The sequence below is a fragment of the Gymnodraco acuticeps genome, unplaced genomic scaffold (genome assembly GCF_902827175.1).
Source record: "Gymnodraco acuticeps unplaced genomic scaffold, fGymAcu1.1, whole genome shotgun sequence".
In the NCBI taxonomy this organism is placed as follows: domain Eukaryota; kingdom Metazoa; phylum Chordata; class Actinopteri; order Perciformes; family Bathydraconidae; genus Gymnodraco; species Gymnodraco acuticeps.
In genome coordinates, this window is record NW_022990255.1 from 48,165 (window position 1) to 75,000 (window position 26,836).

Consider the following 26,836-nt stretch of genomic DNA (forward strand, 5'->3'; position numbering starts at 1 on the left):
TAGATGGAGGTATTTCTGTCTGATTGAGTCTGTGTTTCTTCAAATGCCTCCAGCTACACTCACACATTCACACACTTCTTTTTCCTTCAATTGTATAGTCTTTTTATTTTGGGACCAATGACAGTGTTAATTTTAGCAGCTATTTTTGATTTAGTCTTTAGACGAAAATGGTTATTAGTTTTAGTCACATTTTAGTCCTTTTTAATCCTTCATAGTTTTAGTCGACGAAAACTCAAAACGTTTTAGTCCAGTTTTAGTCGATGAAAAATCAATACATTTTAGTCAACTTTTAGTCAAAATGTTTTCTCTCTTTAAAACCAATTATGTTAGGCAAATACAGGTTTCTGAAATTGGAATCAAGGTGACAGTATCAAGTGTTGAAATTCGTAAAGCAACATAGTTGCTCGTCATCGTCTCGTTTTAGTCATGAAGAAAAGGTCGTTGACGAAAATGTTTTGTCATAGTTTTCGTTGACGAAAATTAACACTGTTGATGACCAAAAGCCAAATCTTATTTTCTTTATGCGGAACAAGGTTAGGTCAATTAAAACTTGACAAAAAGTGATTTTCGTTTTGAGTTCTGAGATTAAAGTCAAAATTCTGGCATTTATTTCAGAACTCACACAAAATGTCTGTGGCCTTAATCCTCTTCCGTAACTTTACAACTGAAACATCTTTCAAGGTGATAAATTACGATTCAGGATACTTTATTGTCCAATAAATGTCCATAACATTTGAATTTGTCTTATACTGAGCACACATATTAAGAGAACTACCGTGAAAGCCTTCATCAAAATAAACATATAATACAACCTAACCTAACCTTTATGCAATGCTCTTTAATGAACCCCTGAGGTTAGGGAAATATTTAGCACAAGGGACAAACCTGAGGTCGGTTCTACAACGGGACACAGACAGTTAGGTCAGGATTCAAAAGTACAAATCAATCTTTGATATTTGATAATTTAGTATATTGTTCACAATTTTCAGTGACGTCACCGTCGCCCCTTTTCGGACGCTTTTTCTCTTTTCTGCCCGTTGCTTTCTGTGTGTTTACATGTTGTCAATGTACACTAGGTTCTTCGCTGACGCTGACCTCTGATCTCAGACCCTAATAAGCTGTGAAATCGAACCTGATATGGGTATGATGTGAGTACGTGTGCTGAGAGAGGAAGTTTCCGTACCTGCGGGTGAATCCATGGTCTCATGGGCTTCACAAAGGTGGAACAAGACGAATTTGAGTTGAAGAGTTTCCTTTCCATGCCATCTGAAGGGTTCATAATGCCGGTCTGTGTCGCTGCCACCATCTCCTGAGGGGGCGTCTGCTGCTTCCCACTGAATAAAGCTGGTATTGCCATCCGATTGGTCATTCCATCCCAAAATATCTGTTCTGTGTGGCATGGGGTTGAAGAGGTGGATGTGCCAGAGGCTGACAGACTTCCTGGAGCTGCTTGAAATCTGCAAGTCCACAATAAAAAAGAAATAAGACAAATGGTACCAATTCAGGAGAGAGTCAACAGGACTAAAACAAGGTGATGTTTAAAAAAGGGCTGTTTTCAGCAAAGCATCACTCAAAAAAGCAATTATCCAAACAAAATGTTAGCGGCCGGTTTGTTAGAAGCGGCTGCTCGTGTCAATTCTAATAAAAATACCCTGTCTTAACTTGAATCAAAAATAACAGGAACATGCCAAATTAGTAAATTAAAGCAATTAATTCTAAATTAATTCTGATTGTATCACAGTACAAGTGCAAGCCCATGACAGGGGAACAGTGTGTGACAATTGATTAAACCACAGGATGAATATTATTAGCTATGGAACATTTCTTGAACTCTCAAATACTGTTTTATTCAAATAATTCATTATTTGTATATCATTCATTAGAGATTTAAAAAACTGGTGCACATTATAAAAATGAATTGATGTGGTAACTTCCTGTCGTTATTAAAACACTAATTACATAAAGTACATTTGACCCATCAGCTCTAAAAGGGTCATTATCTACTCAACAAGTCCTCCAACTCACACGACCAAATGGGTCGATTGTTTAAGCCCTTATTACGACCAAATATGTCGTTTGTTCAAGCGCTTAATACGACCTATAATTACGTTTTAAAGTTGTCGGCCTCTCGTGCTCCAGTTGAATGCAAACATTACAGAGGGTTGTTTATTCACAAATAACCCTCTCTGTAAAATCCTAAATTGTAGGATAGTTTGGCCATTAAAACGCTTTATGATTAGATTTCTAGCGAGAAGTATATATTGTACTTTTAGAATCCACGTCCAGTCGATATGTAGGATCTATAGTTAGATATTACGAAGATGATTTGAGGTTTCGTCAGGAGAACGTGTATATGCGGCAAGCTTCCATGTAAAGTTACGGGTTGAAAACAGTATTTCCGGTCTCGACGTTTTCATAATAAAACCAATGATCAAATGATTTAACAGTGATATCTGCAGTACTCATCCACTAAAAAACATCAGTTTATCCTAGTTAATTATACGACATTAATTGGTTTAAATTGTGTACAATGGGTTTTCTCTTTCGATTCTGAGAGACACATTTCTTTTTTCAGAGGTTTTTGATAGGCTAAAATCACGCCGCAATGCACGTCGGGATATGGTGTTTATGTGATATGAAATCGGAAAACATTTTTTTTTTTAAATAATACTTTATTCCGAGTGTTCTTGCTTTTCTCTTTGAAAGTCATCACATAACGGCATTGTAATACACGGTTCGGCTGCATTAAATATTACATATCTGCCGTAGATATGTATTTATAGAGCCCTGATCAGAAGACCTTTTGACAAACTGGAAGAGATGCCGCCAAAACTGAATACGTGACGTGGGCCATAAAATATCAACAATTAAACAACATCTTCCATTTCTTTTCACACAATACGTCTCCTTGCAGTATCAACACTAATTCGGCTGACTTTTATATTTGATCCAATTAGTAGATAGTCTGTATTTACACCATAACGGTGCACAGCTGATAGAAAGGGATTTTTTTGTAGTTTTTAAAGATATTACTGATTTTCTGAACTACCTTTCCAACTCCTCATGCAGTTGACTGTTACAGGTCTATAAAAGTTTATGGTACAATGCATAAGCTTCACATTGAGAGACTGAAACTGTATTTTCCTTTACCGTTCTGTTTTAATTTCACAATAAAGTGAATAGTCATATTATGTTTGATATTATTATGTTTTATTAACTAGACCACTGGTCTAAACCGTACCTCCTAGTGGTTAAAGCACGTTATTGAATTTAGTTGTTGAATAAGTTTAATTTTTATGAAAACATTTAAATATTAAAAGTAGCCTACATACAAAATAGGGGTCAATGATAGAAATATAGAATAGAAAATATCAAGAAGATACTGTAGTGATCTCTACAATAAAACAGTTTAGTGCAGGACGTCCAAAGATATTAACAGGAGGATGTGCAAAACAGACAAACTGATAAGGCTGAATTTTACTCAGGTGTAACGAAAGTCTGATTTAAGGGTTGTTTATATTTCACATCATTAATCAGAATCTGCAAAGTAACAAAAATAAATGTAGTAGAGTAAAAATACCAGGTTGACCTCTGAATTGTAGTGGAGTAGAACAAAGTAGTACATGCTGCTGTAACAAAAACATTTCCCAACTTGGGATCAATAAAGTATCTTATCTTAAGATGATCGATGGCTATTGCCATATTTGCTAAATGTGCATCTCAACCTTGACAAGTGCATGCTTCAGGCTTATCAATTAACAACAGGAGGGGTCACAGACATAAGACCAGCTGTTAAATAAAGCTCTTCTGACCTTAGCTGTCATGTGGGTATATTAATGCTGCCCATTATGGGCACAAGCAATTTTCAACCATGTATTAATTATATGTTTTAAATTTGATAACACCAATGTGTTTCGTATCCCCTAAACCTCCAGGGATGTATACAGTTTAATACTGGCAACTTCTAATTGTGGGAAATACGAAAACGTCTTATAAAACTACAATTCCCAGTAGAGACGTGCCATAGAACATATTGCGAAACACACAATAGCCAGCATGTGTAGTTCTGGGCTGAACCCGTCCAAGTCCAGTTTTGGATAGTCTGGCGTGGTTCCATTCCATTTCAAAGAGCTGTTTGACATTCGGCGTAACCTTGTCGCACTGCCACTCCAACATCCAATCACAGAGCTTGAGGGCTAATCACGGGGTTTGTAAAGCAAGGCGGATGTTGTAGTCCCAAACGATAGCTGGGGATTCTGGGTAGTGTAGTGTCTTCGGAAACTCTGTAGTGTCTAAACTCCGAAAAAACTATTTGTTTCTCCGAATCGAAGGTTAAAAACACAAAAGCATTGTACACAATTTAAACCAATCAATATTGTGTAATTAACAAGGATAAACTGATGTTTTTTAGTGGATGAGTAATGGAGATATCACTGTGTAATCATTTGACAGTGTGGGGAATACTTCCGGTTTTATTATGAAAACTTCGAGACCGGAAATACTGTTTTCACCCATGCTAACTTTACATGGAAGCTGCCCCATATACAGTACACGTTCTCCTGGCGAGACCTCAAATTATCTTCATATATCTATCAAACTGTAGATCCTACACATCCACTGGACGTAGATTATAAAAGTACAATATACACTTCTCGCTAGAAATCTAATAAAAAAGCATTTTAATGGCCAAACTATTCCACAATTTAGGATTTTCCAGAGGGTAATTTGTGAATAAACGACCCTCCGGAGCGTTTGCAATCGACAGGAGCATGTTGTTTCTTACACGACCACTAGAGGTGCTACGCTTTAAAACGTGACTCTGGGTCGTATTTAGCTGCTGAACAATCGACCTATATGGTCGTTTTTTGTAGGAGGACAGGCTGTATCTACTTGATGTTATGCAGACTGTAAAAACAATACATAAATGACTGATAACTAAAATCAAACAATTCTCCTTATTGCAAAGAATACTATATACACAAAGTCACATATTGAAACCACCACATGATTTGTTGTAACATTTGTAACATGAATATCAGTGGTGTGAAGTAACTAAGTACATTTACTCAAGTACTGGACTTGGACAATTTTGAGGTAGATTGTATACTGTGTACTTCTACTCCACTACAGTTCAGAGGTACATGGTGTACTTTTACTCCACTACATGTGTTTAATACCTTTAGTTACTTCACAGATCTGGATGAATGATGTGAAATATAATCAAGTGTTGAATCAGACTTTAGTTCCACCTGGAGTAAATCCACCAGCTACCCTGCAGTATACAAAGTCATTCAAACTAGCTGCACCTTTACCAGCTTTGAGAACACTTTCATGATCAATCATTATAAAACATATCATATATATTATTCTGAAATGGACCAATCTGCACGATGACTACTTTTACTGTCGCTACTTTAACTATATTTTGATGATAATACTTTTACTTGAGGAACATTTTGAATGCAGGACATTTTATTCCTACACTCTGGTACTTGTGATATATTATTATAATAATAATAATAATAATAATAATAATAATAATAATTGCATTATCAAACACTTTTGTCTTTTTAACCATTTTATATTTTATGTTTGTTCAGATAAATAAGGATTTTTAAAAGGTTTGTTTGGAAATAAGAAAACACTTTTGAAAAGCCAATAGTTATAATACTTAACTTATCTATAAGGGAAATAAGTGAGCTAGTCATAGTTAGCAAATCAAGGAAAAAAAGCAAAACAAATTGAGGTTTTCGGTGTTGCTACGTAACCGTTGACGCAAACAGCCCACCATACATCAGATGAAATTAATAACGACTAGCTAATTATGCTAAATGCTAAGCTATACATTTAAAGATTATCTTGGTAAGAAATAACTCAGCAATTTTGAAAGTCTATAGGTCGTTTTTGTAAAGACTTTTGGCAAAAGTAAACATAACTTCCAGACAAGTTTAGGCATTATAATGTTAAACATGTAGCGTTAACCGAAAAAGTTACTTTAGCATTAGTGGCAGTAATATGGAAGCAAACAAGAGACAGAAGTATTTGAATTGTATTAGACACCGAATTTATAGCATTGAAAATAATTACTTTGAAAATCATGTATCTAAATGTTTTTGCTCCGAATTTACCTATGTGAAATAAAAATGTAAAAATTCAAGTGAAAAAAATTCGAATGTTCAAATTCAGATCCCAAAAATTCGACGTCAAAAAATTCGATGTATAAAATTCGATGTCCAAAATTGCGATGCAGCATCATCCGGGCTACGCAGACAGGATAAGCAATCGAGCCCTAATGCAACTCCGACTTCTGGCCTATCAGAGCACGGCTTTGTCAGTCATGTGATCACAACAACCCGGGAGAAAAATGACGGAGAACAGCGGGGCTCGCCGCTCGGGTAAGTAGTCAGTTTGTGCTCTTTATTTTACAAGCAGTGAGGGCTCGACAGCATTTGTATCTTACATTAGCTAGCTAAATGAGTGAAGTAGCCTTGTGCCTTGCTGTTAGCAAGCTCCGTAGTTATCATTAATTGAAGTGAATCACAACGTGTGTGTGTGTGGGTTGGTTGGTTGGGGGTGACGGTTTGCAAAGTAACGTAACGATCACTTCGGTTAGATAAGTCAAGTAGACCATGCTACACTATACGAAATACTCTCTTACAAAAGCCCATCATTTTAACATGTTAATGTTACTTTAGTAAAAGTATGCTAGTATAATTAGGAAAGTGTTGTTAAAGTAGACACAAGTTATACTATTATATTATATCATTTGATTTATTGTTATTACCGATGCACGAGTTGACTTAACTGTTGTAGTTGGAGCTCATTTTGAACAATGAGCTAACTAATTATTACTTTCATAATGGTGTAATGTGCCGACTATTTTCTACATTAATAGATGAAGGTCTGGTTTGTTCAAACTCTCAAAATAGTAGGACCAGAGCTCTAGAGACTCTAGGGCTGAGGAGGACATGCTGTCATAATTAGTCCGAAGTGACACCTTTACAATGTTAAAGCTGTTAGATAAATGTAGTGACGTAAAAACTAAAGTATTCAAGATAGTGTAGTGGAAAAGATGTTTTTTTTTTTAAACGTTACCAAAACAAAATCTCTTGTTTTGGACTGACAGTAATAATTCAAGAAATAGTAGATAAATAAATACACACACATGAATTTGTTGTGGATGGAACACAACAAATGGTGCTCTTACCTGTGATGCCTCCTCCAAACATTATAACCAGACTGTATCATTAAAACTATAAGTAACAGTTCTAGCTACTTGACTTCAGACAAACAATTCAAAAGACAAAATCAACACCATTTATTGAAAGACCAATCTTTATTTCTCTCCTTTTGTTTGTGTTATTAAACCCTGTCAATCTAAAACACTGAGCAACTCAACAGTTAACTTTATATTTCTTATTGTCCAAATAGGCCATAAGGTGAACCCTGTTATCGTTTCAACCCGCTCCACAGAAGTGAAACTACACAATCTTTAGTTCATAAAAAAGAACGAGTCATGCTTATCCACCAAAAAAAATATCGTCGCTAAAATTCCTGCCAATTCTTCTAGGCACGTAATTATTGGCTGAACTAGTCCCTTCGAAGCGTAATAATATCTTGGTCCAAAGTCGTGCCACGGTTCGTCACGTGATCGTGCTACACCAATTGGGTAGCTGCATATTGTCAACAGAAGTGAAAGATGGCGGCCGCCATGGTTACGCTAAACCAGACCAAATGGATTCTAAACAGTGCTGTATGCTTGTTTTATGTCATGTTTTGTCATATGTCTTAATACATCACTAAGTCCGAGGTATTTGCGTTATATACGCGGTATTTGTGAGAGGTTTTACTATCTGGGAACAGAGTTGACCATCGAATCAACATTGACTAGCAGCGTTTATCAGCCAACTCCAGCTACAAACAATTTCCCCACGGGGATTAATAAAGTATATCAAACTCATATTTATCAAACTATCATTCCTGGACTGCCATGTTCACATCGCTAGGTTCATTGGGATTATTCCATTAGACTGAGGACTTTTTGTCTGTCTGTTGTTACCCTGTACACGTTAAATGCACTCTTAAAATAAACATGACTTGATTTCTGCGTCCAAGAAGAAGGTTAACTTGTTACGTTAAGTAATTTAGATCAATAAAATGCAGTACTTCCAGGCTGAAGACTTTTCTTTTTGTTGCTGCTTTTAATTGAACTATTCATATCTTAGACTGCACTGTAACTTTTATCCATGTATTTTTTCTTTTAATGTTTCTTTTATTAGCTTTTCTTTTGAATGACTGATTTTAAATGCCATTTTCTTAATGTCTTTAATTTTTTGTAAAACACTTTGAATTGCCTTGTGTTGAAAAGTGCTATATAAATAAACTTGCCTTGCCTTACTTATACCAATGTCCATTGATTCATTTATTTACTCATTCATCCCTCCACAAATGAAAACAACACTGATGAACCATAAAAACGAGATTTATTACAAATATAAAAGGTATGACATAGAAAACAGTAGAAGGACATGTAATGTAGTATAATTGATTGGTGTCAGGCTGGGCGGAGCGGCTGATTGGTGCTGTGATTGCCTCAGCTGGTTAAAAGAGTCCTGCTGATTATACTCTGTTCTAGTACCAAAAACAAACGTATCTATGAGTGATGTGTGAGCGCGTCGGCCAGGCACTAAAACCAAAAGAACAGAAAAGAGCTTAAGAAAGATGGAAAGAAGGCTCTTTTATTCCTATTCCTCACTGTCAGTGTCAGGGCAGTCATCGTTCTCTTCCTCTGTTTCTTTTTTATTTGCACAATTTGAGCAACGACATAAGTCTGTGCAACAGAGTCCTGCAGAGAAGCATGAACATCTGCCTTTCTCACAGGCAGACTCTTTGCAGCTGCAGTGTATCACATGCAACACACTGTCAGGGGCAGGATTTCTTGTCATCCAGGTGACGTGTAAGTTCCCATCCTCTATTTCCCAACCATATCCAGCAGGTGATGGAGCATTCATTTCTCTTTTGAGACAGGACCTCATTATTGCTGCCTGGTAATTTGCCCTTTTGCAGTGCTGATGGAGGGCATCATGAGTAGGGGGAATGCTTCATTCTGGCAAGGCCGATGATGCCATACAGAAAGCCTTGTACCTAGCATCATTTACATGTTCGGCTGCTGGCTGATCATACAGGTGACATACATACCGGCAAAGAAGTGCAAATGTTGATTGCTCCAAGTCAAAGTTAGTACCTAAACTTCTGAAAGCCTTAAGGTAGTCATCTTTCTCACATGCAACAGCAAATGACTTTCTTTTGCCTTTGCCATAGAAAGCGCTTGTGGAGTCACACCCAGAGAACGTGTGAATTCCAATCAAGGCTGAACACACACTGGTTCCGAGAGCTGATGACACCATGGCAATGTCAATGATCCGTGTCCTGTTGCCAGTCCCTGTGAACACATATAAGCTGCATGGCAAATCTGCCTGCAGACTTACAGCAATGACTGCCACATCAGTGTCCGAGCTCTTGATGATGACAGCTTTGTGCTCCTGTGCAGCATGTTGGGCATGTAAAAACACCCGTGTGTCACATTCCTCATGATCACACTGCAGGTCTCCTTCATCTTGCATATAATGCACAGGGCAGGAAGGACGGGGCCAGAGCCTGCGATTGGCAGGCCTGACCTTGATCGTAGCTTCTCTGTTTGGCTTCGGTACGTGCTGCGAGACGTCGATGGGATGGGCTCGACCTCAAGGTCCTCCCTAACGTCTTGATCTCCCTCACGTGCGAGCCGTCTTTCCACCTTCGTCATGGCCTTTGTGTCGGTAAACCTTATGTAGCATGTGTGGTGGAAGCCAGCGTCCTCAGGAATATCTTCGAACTCGAAATCAAGACAGTGCTTGTGGTTTTCAGCCACCACGTTCCGAGAGTCTCCCTTCAAGCCGAGCGACCGTTGTAAGCTTGTCCTGTACGTATTCCATCTTGTATTGGTAAAACAATCAACCTTTTCGTGCTTCACAGACGTAATATGCATGTAACAATGTTTGTGTGTTGACAATTTTGACTTTTTGAGACTTTCTGGTGCGTTTTCCTCGTCTCCGCTACTCGATGAAACCATGGCGGCCGCCATCTTTCACTTCTGTTGACAATATGCAGCTACCCAATTGGTGTAGCACGATCACGTGATGAACCGTGGCACGACTTTGGACCAAGATATTATTACGCTTCGAAGGGAATAGTTCAGCCAATAATTACGTGCCTAGAAGAATTGGCAGGAATTTTAGCGACGAAATTTTTTTTGGTGGATAAGCATGAATCGTTCTTTTTTATGAACTAAAGATTGTGTAGTTTCACTTCTGTGGAGCGGGATTTCTTTTCTAAAGGACTTTTCGAGGTTCACCTTGCGGCCTAAAAGCATCTATTACACTATTTGTTCCCCTCTCATATTCACAGGATGGATGATTAGAGACTTTGGGGGAAACCTCAGCTTTATGAACGTCCTGTCTGTTGCTTTGGCCAGAGAGGGCTGCGGGTCTTTCCCTCCTCGCAGGGAAAGACCCTGCAGGCCTGAGGGAGGAGGACCAGACCTGATGGAGGAGGACCTGCACCAGCTGCACCTACAGAACTTAGCCCATGCTGGGCATAGCTGTTACCACCTGCACAGGCCTAGCCTGTCAATTAACAGATTAACATTTAGTGTAACTTATGTATATTATTTCGTTTTTATTTAAAAAAAAATGGTGATGGTTCATGCTTGATAACTTTTAGTTCACATTTCAATAAATTGTATTTGCACTCCTTTTGTCCGTTATTCTTGCTGAAAATGTTAGATTACACATTCACATCTGACTGAAGATTGGCACCATTTATTTATGACGTTCCAAACTCGGCGGCACAAGGCACAAGTGATGTGAAGCTCAAAGTGAGGCAAATGCATTTGATCAGCTGACTTTTTTTTTTTGCCAAACTTTATAGGCCTGACAATAATCACACTGTCTCTGAGGTGCAACGTAAAACACAAAACAACACAAATGAAGTTCCTGTTAGACTACAAAACTATTCAGTGTGCAGGTCTTTGTGTTACAATACAAGTGTCTCTTAGTGAATGTCCTGTACTGCTCTTAAATCTCATAACATCAGCTTTTCCTTTCCCTCTTGGATGTTCTTCTGGACCCTCAGAGAAAGAGAACATGGTGAAGCAGTCCTGTCTCTCAGGCCTGTCCTTTCCTAACATAAATATCAAAAAACATATTATTGCAGAGCAAGTGTGTTATTTAAGAAAGAGGTGTGTTTGTTCATAAATATAATTATTTTTTTATTTGAATGTGTTTTTTAAATCCAACAGTGTACTACAAAGATAATCAGATTATGAATCAACCGTTCTAAATTCATCAACATTGAAATAAATGTATTATTAAAATAATATTTAACTGTTATCAAAACTTAGTGCAACTGTAGAAGCTTGCTCTGTCCGGTTGTCTCACTGAAAGACAAAGGGTCGCAGCTCTCACTATGTTCAATAATATTTGCCTTAAATACATTGAAATGTGAAAGTTGAACAAAAAAGTGATGTTGCTTGGTAAAATGTAAATGTAACCTTTTGCTAAGAAAGTCCACTCAACATCACTGATGTGTAGGTGATCTAGTATTTAGTCATGTTTAATGGCATGTCTATCAGTGTATTGGAGTCATTACTTTATGCATTCTTTGTAAAGCATGAAAAAGGTGTACCTTGGAATCCGTGCTGAAGTTCTCTGCTGCTAGGACTCCAGGTCTGTCTCTCCTCCTCTGGTCCAGGTCTGTCTCTCCTCCTCTGGTCCAGGTCTGTCTCTCCTCCTCTGGTCCAGATCTGTCTCTCCTCCTCTGGTCCAGCCTGTCTGGATCACCTTAAGGACACTTTGAACAAACAGATGTAAAGTTACATGCATGGGTTACAGACTTCTTTACATGCAAACTACTTTTTATCTTCTTTTAAAAACAGGTCATAATCTTATTGTTATACTTCAGAAATGGCTGGATATCACAGTCCTTATACTGTATCAGTTTGAGTATTATTGTGTAGGTCCTTTTTATTTTACTGTTACTTTGGACGAGGTTTTCATGAGTCAGTCAAATTAATGTGTTTTCAAATGCCATATTCATATGTATCACACACATAGGGGTTAGACACAAACCTATTTAACAAATGCAATGAAATGGATAAGCTTAATTTCCACTGAAGTCACAGATAACGTCATATATAATATTTAAACAAATCATTTCCTTGTCACTAAAGCATTGACTACGCTATTCATCGTCCTTAAATGCAGGAATTAAGTTACATGTTCCGTTCTACAGCCACGATGAGGCTGTTTCTCAAGTGTGATGATAATACAATTAAAAGAGGCATTGGTAATAATATTAAAAACAACAATGTTTGGGTCGTTCGTCGGATAGGCGGTTAGCTGCAATAAATAACTCCAGTTCAACAAACCATATTACAATATCTAAGGGAGCGTTATGTCTGGACCATCTTGAAATGTGACGTTCATATTTTAAAGATACACACATTTCATTGTGAGGTTGATTTAATATGTATATTAAAGGCTTAGTGTAATTAGTGTGCATCTGGACCCGGTGACAACATTACCTATTGACGCAGCAACCACTGTAAGTTATATTCTTGTTTAATTAGACTTCTCGGTTTCATTTATTCGACTCTGTATAATTGTTACTGTAGCTAAAACGGCTAAATCGCTTTTGAGAGATTTTAAATCTCAGATCTGCTCAGGCGAAACCTGCTTTACAGCTCTCAGCACTCAAGCCTGCATTATTAACATAGGCAGGGCCAGTCTATTGTCGCCCATCAGCTGTAGATAGTTAACTAATTAACTTCAGCTGTGAGAACTGAGCAATCAGGCGTCCATTTCGGGTAGCTCTTTCCTGGAGCGTCAGCTTCAGCGGCAGACAGGCTAAGACTGACAAAGACATTAGAGTCCTACGGGAGTCAAAGACTGACAAAGACATTAGAGTCCTACGGGAGTCACGAGGGAGGCAAAGAGGAGGCAAATCCTACTTTGATTGAGCTAAGTATCGTTGGCGTTTTTAATTTTTACTTTTGTTGTTTAGCCCCTCATGCTATAATCATGTGTATTTTCTCAATTCCTGTTCATGTGTCTTCTCGCAATTATCACTGGCCCCGTGTATCTCCTAATCGATATAACCGGCCTGCTCTCGTCTATCCCACGTGCTCCACTGAGATCCATCATCTAGTTTCAGGTGGCCTGTGGAACTGCCAGTCAGCTGTTCCTAAGGCTGACTTCATCTCTGGCTACACCTCCCTGCAGTCTCTGGATTTCCTTGCTCTCACTGAGACCTGGATTACTCCATCCAACACATCCACCCCAGCAGCTCTCTCCACTGCATATTCCTTCTCCCATACACCCAGACCCACTGGCAGAGGAGGTGGCACTGGTCTCCTGCTCTCTCCCAAATGGAGCTTTTCCCTCTTCAAGCTACCTAACTTCACTCCTTCCACCTTTGAGTTCCATGCCGTCACAGTAACCCATCCTATACAGTTAACCATTGTTGTTCTCTACCGTCCACCAGGCGCCTTGGGGGACTTCTTGGAGGAATTAGATCATCTCCTCTCACACATCCCTGAAACTGGCCCTCCCGCTGTACTTCTCGGAGACTTCAACCTCCAAATGGGGAAGATAGACGAACTAACATCTCTGTTAACCGCCTTTGCTTTCTCACTCTCTCCGTCCCCACCGACTCATAAAGCTGGCAATGTCCTTGATCTCATATTCTCAAGGAACTGCGCTACTTCTAACCTCTCTGTAAACCCGCTCCACACATCCGATCACTTCTTCATTTCATTCTCTCTATCCCTTTCCAAACATAACAAACTAATCTCTTCCCATCCTACACTTGTCCGCCGTAACCTTCGCTCCCTCTTTCCCTCTACCTTTGCCTCGTCGGTGCTCTCAGCCCTCCCTTCCTCTGATTCGTTCCAACTACTGCCTCCAAACTCTGCTGCAGAAACTCTCCTCTCTACTCTCTCATCCACTCTGGACTCGCTCTGTCCTCTCACATCTCGGCAGGCTCGTCAGTCCCCTCCGGCTCCCTGGCTAAATGATGCACTGCGTGCTAATAGAACCGTCCTTAGGGCAGCAGAGCGGAAATGGTGGAAATCCAAACACCGTGACGACCTCCTAACCTATCAAGCTCTCCTCTCCTCTTTCTCTGCTTCGATCTCTCAGGCAAAAAGCACTTTCTTTCAAGATAAGATCCAATCTTCCTATTCCAATCCTAAAAAACTATTTTCCATCTTCTCCACCCTCTTGGACCCTCCAAAAGCTCCTCCCCCCTCCTCACTTCTGTCAAGCGACTTTGTTACCCACTTTGAAAAAAAGGTTAATGATATTCGCTCTTCTTTTTCTGACTCACCTTTACTCACCGCTGGGTCACCAGACCTTCCTTCCACCAACACACTAACCTCCTTTTCCCCTCTCTCTCCAAGTGAGGTTCTTACCCTCATTACCTCTGCCCGCCCTACCACCTGTCCTCTGGACCCTATCCCTTCAAACCTCCTTCAGACTATCGCTCCTGATATTCTACCGTTCTCACCCATTTCATCAACACTTCTCTAACTTCTGGTCACTTTCCAAACAGTCTCAAGGAGGCAAGAGTAAACCCTCTCCTAAAGAAACCCACTCTCAACCCGTCTGATGTTATAAACTACAGGCCTGTCTCTCTCCTCCCGTTCCTGTCTAAATCACTTGAACGCGCTGTCTTTAAACAACTCTCCTGTTATCTCAATCAGAACAACCTTCTGGATCCGCACCAGTCTGGTTTCAAGGCAGGTCACTCCACAGAAACTGCTCTCATTGCTGTCACGGAGGAACTGCACACTGCCAAAACTGCATCCCTCTCCTCTGTCATCATCCTGTTGGACCTGTCTGCTGCATTCGACACGGTGAATCATCAGATCCTCCTTCGCACTCTCCAAAAACTTGGAGTTTCTGGCTCTGCACTTTCCCTCCTCACCTCATACCTGAAAGACCGTACCTACAGGGTGACTTGGAGAGGGTCTGAGTCCGACCCTTGTCAATTAACTACGGGGGTCCCTCAGGGCTCTGTTCTTGGTCCCCTCCTCTTCTCCTTGTACACAAACTCGCTCGGATCAGTCATTAGCCCGCATGGTTTTTCTTACCACTGCTACGCTGACGACACCCAATTAATTCTGTCCTTTCCCCGCTCAGAGACCCAGGTCGTTGCACGCATCTCTGCTTGTCTAGCTGACATCTCTCAGTGGATGTCTGCTCACCACCTCAAGCTCAACCTTGACAAGACTGAGCTGCTCTTCCTCCCGGGAAAAGATTGTCCAACTCTTGACCTGACTATCAACATCGGCACCTGTGTTGTTTCCCCGACTCAGACTGCAAGGAAGCTGGGTGTGACCCTAGATAACAACCTGTCCTTCACTGCAAACATCGCTGCTACAACCCGCTGCTGCAGATACACGCTTTACAACATCAGGAAGATACGTCCCCAGCTGACACAGAAAGCAACGCAGGTTCTGGTCCAGGCTCTCGTCATCTCACGCCTAGACTACTGCAACTCCCTCCTGGCTGGTCTACCTGCATGTGCCATCCGACCTCTGCAGCTCATCCAGAATGCAGCGGCTCGTCTGGTTTTCAACCTTCCTAAATTCTCCCACACCACTCCGCTCCTCCGCTCCCTTCACTGGCTTCCGGTAACTGCTAGAATCCACTTCAAGACACTGGTACTTGCTTACCGTGCTGCGAATGGATCTGGCCCTTCCTACATCCAGGACATGGTTAAACCGTACACCCCAGCGCGTGCACTACGCTCTGCATCAGCCAAACGACTCGTTGCGCCCCTCGCTGCGAGGGGGACCCAAGTTCCCATCGGCGAAAACACGTGGGTTTGCTATCCTGGCTCCAAGATGGTGGAATGAGCTCCCCATTGACATCAGGACGGCAGATAGCTTGCACATCTTCCGGCGCAAACTGAAAACTCATCTCTTTCGACTCCACTTCGAGCGTTAGAACGATTAACGAAGCACTTTTATACCAATAAAGGACTGGATTACCTAAAGCCAGTTGAGTAGCACTTGAAATGTTTGGCTCTATGAAACCTGATATACTTATATGATTCTGTTTTCTTCAAGGTTGTGTCTTCCTGGTCGAATGTACTTATTGTAAGTCGCTTTGGACAAAAGCGTCAGCTAAATGCAATGTAATGTAATGTAATGTAATTACACTAAGCCTCTCTTCAACAATACGTTGAAGTTAGCTAGTCTATTTTATGCTATAGTAGAGCATAGCGAATTTAAATGAACCTTAACAATGCATTCAGTAACCTAAATAGCAAACTAACTATCTAACGTACAAGGATGACCTTATTTTAGCAACCTCGCACAGAAGCCTTTTGGTATACAGTAGCATCCCACTTAATGTTTTACACTCTTGGATGCTACGCATAGCATCGTTAGCATAGATGGAGCTACGATTGCTCAAATGCTAACCCAACTCTAAACATTCATTAACGTTAGCTTAATAAAAACACCAGTAACATAACATAAAGTACGCAGGGTTGACTTACCGAAGAAACTGCATTCATGGACGGTCTGTTTCAACCGCAGATAAATCCTATATTTGCAGGACGAATAGTCCACCAGGAACCAACACAACAAACACGGCCGAGTTCAAGTAGTGTTCTCCTCATGCGCTGAGCCGCTGTAGCATCACGGAGCTAACCTTGAGACAGAGGAGCTAGGAGCAGCAGTCCCGTTGTCATGAAGGGGGAATCTAACTATATACAGAATATGTTTTTGTAGATCCAGGCTAGAAACATGTTCATTTTCTGATGTTAAGTTGGACATTTTAACATAGGGTCTACGGGAATTGCTCCCATCTGCATCCATCGCCTATAGTTTGCAGCATTGGGCTTCACCGCACTGTCCCGGGGTTTGCCGCTTGTCTCTGATAGGCCAGAAGTCGGTTTGATTGCATTAGGGCTCGATTGCTTATCCTGTCTGAGTAGCCCGGATGAGGCTGCATCGCAATTTTTGACGTCGAATTTTACACACCGAATTTTTTGACATCGAATTTTAAACACCAAAATATTTGATGTCGAATTTTTTTCACTTGAATTTTTGGGATCTGAATTTGAACATTCGAATTTTTTTAACTTGAATTTTTACATTTTTATTTCACATAGATAAATTCGGAGCAAAACAAATTCAGATTCATGATTTTCAAAGTAATTATTTTCAATGCTATAAATTCGGTGTCTAATACAATTCGAATACTTCTGTCTCTTGTTTGCTTCCATACAGTAACAGCTAGCAAAGTAGCCGATTAGAGCTAGTTAGCTTAGCTCAGAATTTAAACACAGCCTACCTTTGCACACAAAAAGACGAGTCCATTGTGAGTTGAACAACAGGTGACATGCTGTCATTTAAATCAACCTCTTTGACCACCAGGTGGGGCTTCCTTTCATTACTGTGGCCACAACAGCTATCTCATACACACATACACAGTAAGTATTATCTAGGTAGGATATATTTAGACATACTGTATGTTTTGCTAAATGCCAGAGGTGGTAGAAGTGCTCTGATCTTGTACTTGAGTAAAAGTAGAAGTACTCAGATCTGGTACTTGAGTAAAAGTAGAAGTACCAGAGTGTAGGAATACTCTGTTACAGTAAAAGTCCTGCATTAAAAATGTTACTCAAGTAGAAGTAGAAAAGTATTATCATCTAAATATAGTGAAAGTAGCGACAGTGAAAGTAGTCGTTGTGCAGATTGGTCCATTTCAGAATAATATATATGATATGTTTTATAATGATTGATCATGAAAGTGTTCTCAAAGCTGGTGAAGGTGCAGCTAGTTTGAATGACTTTGTATACTGCAGGGTAGCTGGTGGATTTACTCCAGGTGGAACTAAAGTCTGATTTAACACTTGATTATATTTCACATCATTCATCTACATCTGTGAAGTAACTAAAGGTATTAAATACATGTAGTGGAGTACAAGTACACCATTTACCTCTGAACTGTAGTGGGGTAGAAGTACAAAGTTGCATAACATTTAAATATTTAAGTAAAGTACAAGTCCCTCAACATTTTACTTAAGTACAGTACTTGAGTCAATCTACTAACATCACTGCTAGAGGCTGACTAGCTATTTTAATCATGCATTCAATAAATAACTTTGGAAACAAAGTAAGCACTGTCTTAGGGAGGCTTGTGTTGTGTCTTTCTTTAGACTATACAGTTTCACAATTGGAGACAGTGTCTGCACATAGTTGATTACACAAGTGCCTCAAAGAACATAAAATATTAGGGTTTCTTTATATAGAAGTCATTTAAAAGCTATAGAATAAACAAACCAGTCATTTTGACTTTTAATAATACATTTTAAGAAAGTCATGGGGTCACTTGACACACCTGACACCAGAAATAACAATGCTCTTTGTCTGTGTTTCACTGATGAAGCTCGCCACACTGCCTCATCAAAGCGAAATGTGTCATAAGGAAACACTACACCGCTGTCAGGTGGTGTGCCCGCAGAGTCAATGGAGCACAAAGAAGATGGTGATCACCGGTCTACTACCTGCAGCCAAAAAAGGGCATTGGACACTGGACCTACACGGGATAAGATTGCAGGGTTAGTATCAAGTCGTTCTGTGGCTCACCCTGGACGACATTGTCAAAGGTGTCAGTTTAAGGGCTTGGGTGCTTGCTAATGCATACTCATTAGTGGCATCTAAATATTCATCCAAAATATAAATAATAGGCTGACTCAGTTTTATTGCATAGATATTAAAAGTTGTGTTTAAGCTGAAATATTAGTTTTTTTTTTACCAGACCAGAAAAGTCAACCATGGTGTATTGCTGCCCAATTATTCAAGATTTTATTGAAATTGCAATATGGCATGATGCAACATTTGAATTGCAGTATGCACAATATTTATTTTTAGGCAATAGCACAGGTCTCAGATATATACAAATAAAAAAAAACATGTCTATGAAGTGTTTTGCTCAAAATACCAAACAGATCATTCTAGCCATGCCTCATATCCCTCTATTTCACTTCCTGTTTCAAAAGTGCTGATTTGGGGATAAAGCTTTAAAAAATAAAAAGCAGGGGTCTGAGCTCATGCGGGACCCGGCAGCTACTGTCTAAACTAAATGCTGCCGTGATGAAACGCCATATCATGGATCATCAAGGATTCTCTCTGAAACAGTTTGGAGCTCAAAGGCTTTCTCTCTTGCCGGTTATACCACAAGGTGAGTTCCTTTTTACTTCCTGCTTCTTCACACACATGCTCTCCAGTACAGGTTAGCTCTGAGTGTTAGCGATGCTAATGTAAACACCGACCACATTACGTCCAAAACAGTCGGGCATTGTTTCTGATAGCAACGTTTCTGATTGGGCCGTGTGTCCACATTTCAGATATTACGTCATATCGGACGCAAATCTGGATCAGCTCCGTTGTTCCCCGTTTTTAGAGATTTGGGTACGGAGGAAAAGAGAGAGGGTTTTATTTTCTGACGCTGCGTGAGTCCCCTGACACACCGGGGACACATTGATGTATAAAAGACATCACAAAGTGCATTGTGCATGATAGGTCCCCTTTAAGGCTAAATATGTGTAAACATTTTTTTTTAATGATATTTGTGCAGCTGCAGAGATATTTCGGCCTGCAAATTGTATTCTACAGGATTAACAAAACATATTTGTTTGGTAGAGATCCTCTTAGAAAAATCACACCGTAATTATTTGATGAAATTTATCTCTGATAATGTGAATAATGATTAAAAAATGATTTACTCTAATATTGATTATCATACCACAATATCCATTTTAATCAGAGGTAAAGGTACAGTGCAGATTAAAGTACAAAGAGTAGACTTATATAATGAATAAAAAGGCAGGCACGCGTTATTAATAATAAAAACAATAAACAGGTAAGTAGTACACCGTTAGTCAAATAATCGTAATAAGTTGTCTTCTCCAAATCGTGCAGCCTACACCACAGAGCTTTGGTTTGGTGGTGGCGGATGTCTACCTCAAAGTGTTTAAAGTTGCATTTGACGACAACACCCATCAGAGATGAGGTCAGTACATTAGACTACAGGGGCGAGCAGTAACTCTGCACGACTGCTGACATGTTCAGCGGCCAATCTGGAGAAACTCTTCAACTTCTGGTGGCTGGAAATGCATCGTGTAATTAAGAGCAGAGTCCCTCAACAGGGTGGTCATGTGTCACTTAGAGTATCAAACACTTCCTGCTACAGTAAATGTGCAGGATATAGATGCATCCTTTACAGTTCTAGGTAAAGACAAGGAATACATAAAGCTTGGCATGATGTTTTGTCTGATAAACATTGACTTAATACGTTTTCTTAAGCATCCTTGAACGTAGAATGCAAAATGCGTAAAATAAAGACTTTTTACCAATTTAATTAAAATTCTAATAAGTTTTCCTTTTAATTATATTTCTTTTGTTGTGATGCCTCCACATAATGAGGATGCCACATGCAAGCCTGACTGGAGCGCTTGAATAATTCAGAGCCTTGTTTCATCGGACACCGGCAACTTTAGACTTTGACGTATGGCTGACTGGCTGTATGTGTAATTGATGAGATGTGAGTTTTACTTCAGCATTCAATAAGAAGAACATGAATATAGGCTGCTAAAGCATACCTCAACATTGCAAACAACTCCCCTAGTCACTGCTTTTTTATGGGGTAACTCCATGATTCCTTAATTGATCCTTGTACAAGTGAGTCGCCTTTCAGCATTCAGAATTAGGGTCCCTTTTTAAGCCTTCTAAAGCTGAATGCATTTTTAAACAAAAGGCATTGCAAAATAAGACTTGACACCATGAAGTGATTCCATGACCAAAGACAGAGTGTCGACCCAGTTAGAGCGGCACCTTATTAAAGATTAAAGCAGAGCATTGTTCCAACTCGGCTGGCCTGACATCGTGTTTACTTCCATGACATTCTATCATTTGAAGCGTGGCGATATAACATTTTGAAGACTTGCACACGCATTGTTTTAATATACATTATGCTATCTATTGCAATTTACATTTCAAGAGCGAATAGATGCATGTGTTGAAATTCTTTTAAATACAACAATGTGTGTTTCGCTTCATTTTGTAGCATGCCTGATACTTTAATACTTCTAAAAAGCACCTAAAAACTAACTTATCTTCCACAAATATACAAATAATTATGTAATAAGTCACCTCTCCTTTCAAGTCCTTTCTATTTTAAAGTCATGAATGAGATTGACCCCTGCGATCACCTCTTACACCACTGGTTCAATTTAGATATATGTAGCTTTTTGTAATTCAGATATTGAAACAATAGAACATATTTTATTCAAGTGTGTGGCGCAGTGGGTTGTGCGTTGGTGTTGGGATCAGGGGGTCACAGCTTTGGATAAAAAGCGTGACATGTAATGTATGAAAGCACTAACATGTTGGGATACTTTCCAGTAACTTACAATGACCAGAACATTCCTATTTTAACATGTGAGGATACAAAAATGTGACTTTCAATTTGAAAACAACCAAAAAACTGAAATTGGAAATGGATTAAAAACTTAACAAACGAACAATTAAATGTCGCAAAACAAAACAGAAAGCCCTAAATTGTTTCCGCACCTTAAACGCTGATTGATCAGTTTTCTCATAATGCCCTCAGTTTGATTTCAGTATATGAACATTGATGACAGTGAAGTGCCTTTTTTAAGTCAACATCGTGTACTTTGCGATCGATCATCACTAGGATGAGGCTTTTGTACTCCACTGTGCAAAATCATTATACAATTACAGTTTATATGTCTAATAATAACAAAAACTCCTTTTTCCCTGTATGGAAAAGTTACTTGTTGGCGTATGAACAACCATATGAACAGAGGATTTAAAGAAGTAAAATGTAATATATTGTTTTCTCTTGGCAGCCTGTAGTCACGGTGACGTCTCTCAGCGGTCTCTAGTTATAGTTACCAGTCTCAGGTTCACCTCTCATGCACTATTCATCGCAGTATCACATCACTCCTGCCAAACTTCAGACCTGGACCAACCCAATTCTTTTCTGTGCAACTTTACTTTGAACACTCATTCCTTGCTGCTGCGTAAAAGTCCAAAATGTTTATGTAGTGTTGGTGCTTCTGTCTCAGAGGAAAAACTCAGACGTTGCTGTTTACCTGGAGATAGTCAGAGGAGACGAGCAGCCTTTTCTTGTATGGTATGTATTTATAACATTTCATTTATTTATCCGCAATCATGTTTAAAAAATATCTAATGTGTCTGGTACAGCTTTGTTATTCAAGCCTTAGTGTGTTTGCATGATATCTGAAAGATGAGGGACTTTCTAAAGACTAGTAAAATATATTGCGCACGTTTCCTTTATTTTAAAAACACAGAAACGTTCAACACTTGTATTTCCTTACATGCCTTTTTAGTTGTTCTTACACCTGCAAGATACGTTTATTTAATTGTTTTTACGAACTTCTTAGTTTGAACAAGGTTTCAAGCATTGGGACATGTTTAAAAAAAATACAAGGTGCATTATTTCCATAGTTTTCAGTTTTTTTACCTGTACACAAAACACTGAACATTGTAAGAAAACTTGTAGGACATATCTGTCAGTTCTTTATGAGGCTTTGTAAGTTATATATACACCTTTTCATATATGTAATAAAGAAAAATAAGTAATTCCTATATATTTTTAAGTAACGTCAAAGCCCTAGAAGTCTGCAATGAGACTAGAACATGTTTTGAATAAATAAGACAATTATTTAATGACATGTTGATGTGGAGAGCTTTCAGATATCAACTAATACACACTTTTAAAATGAAAACACCTGTGGAAAGGGCTTTTTGCTGGTTAATTGTTACAGATTAATCATTTTAAGTGGATTATTTCTCACAATGCGAGTGAAATGTATCCTCTTTAATGCATGTATTAAGGTCAGCTGATTTGAATAATTGAAAGCCCTTTTTGAAGGCTAATCCAGGGTGTGGTATCAAACCGACACCCATCTAAAAATGATAGCATACGACGTACTGTCCTTCTATCGTTGCACTGCGAAATATCTCATATGTTTGGGTTTTGAATGAACGAGGACTAAATATTTGAAATGCTCTTAATAATTAAGGCAGTTTCCAGTTGCTCTTGGACATTGTTTTTTGATGGCAATTAGTTGTCGGCCTCCTTCTGTCTGCAAGACGCTGGTGTCGAGTTTCAGTCTGCTGTGGCTGTCAGGCAGAAGACACAACATGCATACAAAAAGTTACTTAAAAGTAGTTATTATTGCAGATTTTTAACCAACAACCTCCAGTGCTTCTCAAAGTGTGGTCCGCGGACCACTGGTGGTCCGTGAGCGCCCCCTAGTGGTCCGTGAGTATATTGGTAACATTTCACATTTGAAATAAATAAATAAATTTAAGTTTTCCGCACTCTCGCGGGAATATCTCCGCAATGGAGCGAGCTTAAGTTTAACTTTTGATTGCATGATATAGCCCAGATAAACACCTTCATCACACATGTGGCCACTTGTTTGTACCATTTTCAGGCCATTTGTAAAAAACGATGTGTTTTGGGATATTTGTGGAGTTAAGTGGTCCGCGAGTGTTTTTTTATTGGTTAAGTGGTCCTTGGTATGAAAAAGTTTGAGAAACACTGACCTATACCAATGTTTTTCTATATGAAAGCACAAATGTAATGTGAATGTAATAACTAATCGTCTCTTTCAATGTCTTCCACAGAGCACGTAAAGATCTGCTTTGAGCCATGAAGCGCAGTAAGCACCGCGGACACAAGGAGGACAGAAACGGAGGTATCAGTTTCAAAGATGGATGACAGAGAATTAGGTCGAATAAAATAACCTGGAAAACTCGGCTGATGTTACAAACTGCTGTTAGCTTACAGACCCCTTCAAAACAACCTTTTATAAAACCAAAATACATGTATCTTTTCGTGAAACACCAGAGAAGGCAAAAGTACACACACCCTTAACTGAAGTAGAAGTACAGATACTCGTGTTTAAAAATACTCTGGTAAAAGTAGAAGTACTGACTAAACTTCTTTACTCAAGTCAAAGTAAAGAACTTTGAAATGTACTTCAGTAAAAAGTACCCATAACTAGCAGCTGTTTTAAAGAGTACCTGACCTCCCTTTATATTAATAGAACAATAATGTCATTGTTAGCTAATGAATGTTTCCATGCTGAACAACGGCAACATGACAAACGTTTCCATTGGTCCCTCTTCTTTAGAGAAGACCAGGAAATGATGGATACACGGATCGTGTTCAAATCAATAGGCACGCAATGACTCTAAAGAATGAATGATCACGCATCAAACACACATTCAGACTAAAGGAACCAGCTGTTTGGAAAATGATAGAAGTAGAAGTTACAGGTATTTGAGTTCAACATGTAAGAAGTAGAAAGTACAGGTATTTGAGGTTCAACATGTGAGAAGTAGAAAGTACAGGTATTTGTGTTCAACAGGTAAAAGTGTAGAAAGTAACAGGTATTTGTGTTCAACATGTAAGAGTAGAAAGTACAGGTATTTGTTCAACATGTAGAAGTAGAAAGTACAGGTATTTGAGTTCAACATGTAAAGTAGAAAGTACAGGTATTTGGTTCAACATGTAAGAAGTAGAAAGTACAGGTATTTGGTTCAACATGTAGAAGTAGAAAGTACAGGTATTTGGTTCAACATGTAAGAAGTAGAAAGTACAGGTATTTGAGTTCAACATGTAAGAAGTAGAAAGTACAGGTATTTGGTTCAACATGTAAGAAGTAGAAAGTACAGGTATTTGAGTTCAACATGTAAGAAGTAGAAAGTACAGGTATTTGGTTCAACATGTAAGAAGTAGAAAGTACAGGTATTTGAGTTCAACATGTAAGAAGTAGAAAGTACAGGTATTTGGTTCAACATGTAAGAAGTAGAAAGTACAGGTATTTGAGTTCAACATGTAAGAAGTAGAAAGTACAGGTATTTGGTTCAACATGTAAGAAGTAGAAAGTACAGGTATTTGGTTCAACATGTAAGAAGTAGAAAGTACAGGTATTTGTGTTCAACATGTAAGAAGGTAGAAAGTACAGGTATTTGAGTTCAACATGTAAGAAGTAGAAAGTACAGGTATTTGATGTTCAACATGTGAAGAAGTAAGAAAGTAACAGGTATTTGTGTTCAACATGTAAGAAGTAGAAAGTACAGGTATTTGTGTTTCAACATGTAAGAAAGTAGAAAGTACAGGTATTTGTGTTCAACATGTGAGAAGTAGAAAGTACAGGTATTTGTGTTCAACATGTAAGAAGTAGAAAGTACAGGTATTTGTGTTCAACATGTAAGAAGTAGAAAGTACAGGTATTTGTGGTTCAAACATGTAAGAAGTAGAAAGTACAGGTATTTGTGTTCAACATGTAAGAAGTAGAAAAGTACAGGTATTTGGGTTCAACATGTAAGAAGTAGAAAGTACAGGTATTTGTGTTCAACATGTAAGAAGTAGAAAGTACAGGTATTTGGAGTTCAACATGTAAGAAGTAGAAAGTACAGGTATTTGAGGTTCAACATGTAAGAAGTAGAAAGTACAGGTATTTGAGTTCAACATTAAGAAGTAGAAAGTACAGGTATTGTAGTTCAACATGTAAGAAGTAGAAAGTACAGGTATTTGGGTTCAACATGTAGAAGTAGAAAGTACAGGTATTTGAGTTCAACATGTAAGAAGTAGAAAGTACAGGTATTTGTTTCAACATGTAAGAAGTAGAAAGTACAGGTATTTGTGTTCAACATGTAAGAAGTAGAAAGTACAGGTATTTGGTTCAACATGTAAGAAGTAGAAAGTACAGGTATTTGGTTCAACATGTAAGAAGTAGAAAGTACAGGTATTTGGTTCAACATGTAAGAAGTAGAAAGTACAGGTATTTGGTTCAACATGTAAGAAGTAGAAAGTACAGGTATTTGAGTTCAACATGTAAGAAGTAGAAAGTACAGGTATTTGGTTCAACATGTAAGAAGTAGAAAGTACAGGTATTTGAGTTCAACATGTAAGAAGTAGAAAGTACAGGTATTTGGTTCAACATGTAAGAAGTAGAAAGTACAGGTATTTGAGTTCAACATGTAAGAAGTAGAAAGTACAGGTATTTGGGTTCAACATGTAAGAAGTAGAAAGTACAGGTATTTGGGTTCAACATGTAAGAAGTAGAAAGTACAGGTATTTGTGTTCAACATGTAGAAGTAGAAAGTACAGGTATTTGGGTTCAACATGCAAGAAGTAGAAAGTACAGGTATTTGGTTCAACATGTAGAAGTAGAAAGTACAGGTATTTGAGTTCAACATGTAAGAAGTAGAAAGTACAGGTATTTGGGTTCAACATGTAAGAAGTAGAAAGTACAGGTATTTTTGTTTAAAATGTAAGAAGTCAAAGTAAAAAGTCGTCCGAAAAACAAGTAGTGGAGTAAAGTACTGATACCAGAAACATGTACTTAAGTACAGTAACAAAGTATTTGTAATCCACTACTTCCCACCTCTGACGGAAACACAAATGCATCAGTTTCTTAACCTCTCATGCTGACTGGTGGAAAGTAATGAAGTACATTTTCTTTCTTTCTGATCTCCAGATGAGCCCGCTATCCTGGAGACGGAGGACCTGGATCGTCAGGGCATGTTTCTGGGAGGAGGCCCCGACCCCGACACCATCTCTCTGGCCTCCGTCACAGCCGTCACCGACAACGTTTCAAACAAGAGGCAAGCAGGGCTCCGTGGTGCAGAACAACATGCATTGTTATCAGAGCT

At 38.9% G+C, this 26,836-nt stretch overlaps 1 long non-coding RNA gene across 1 annotated transcript; it reads left to right on the forward strand.

Annotated features, from left to right (window-relative positions):
• The first annotated feature begins 22,172 nt into the window (after nt 1-22,172).
• On the forward strand, nt 22,173-26,788 carry LOC117549045. Its single transcript, XR_004569415.1, has 3 exons — nt 22,173-22,274; nt 23,798-23,868; nt 26,662-26,788. It is a non-coding gene; the product is annotated as an uncharacterized LOC117549045 (long non-coding RNA).
• Nucleotides 26,789-26,836: the final 48 nt, after the last annotated feature.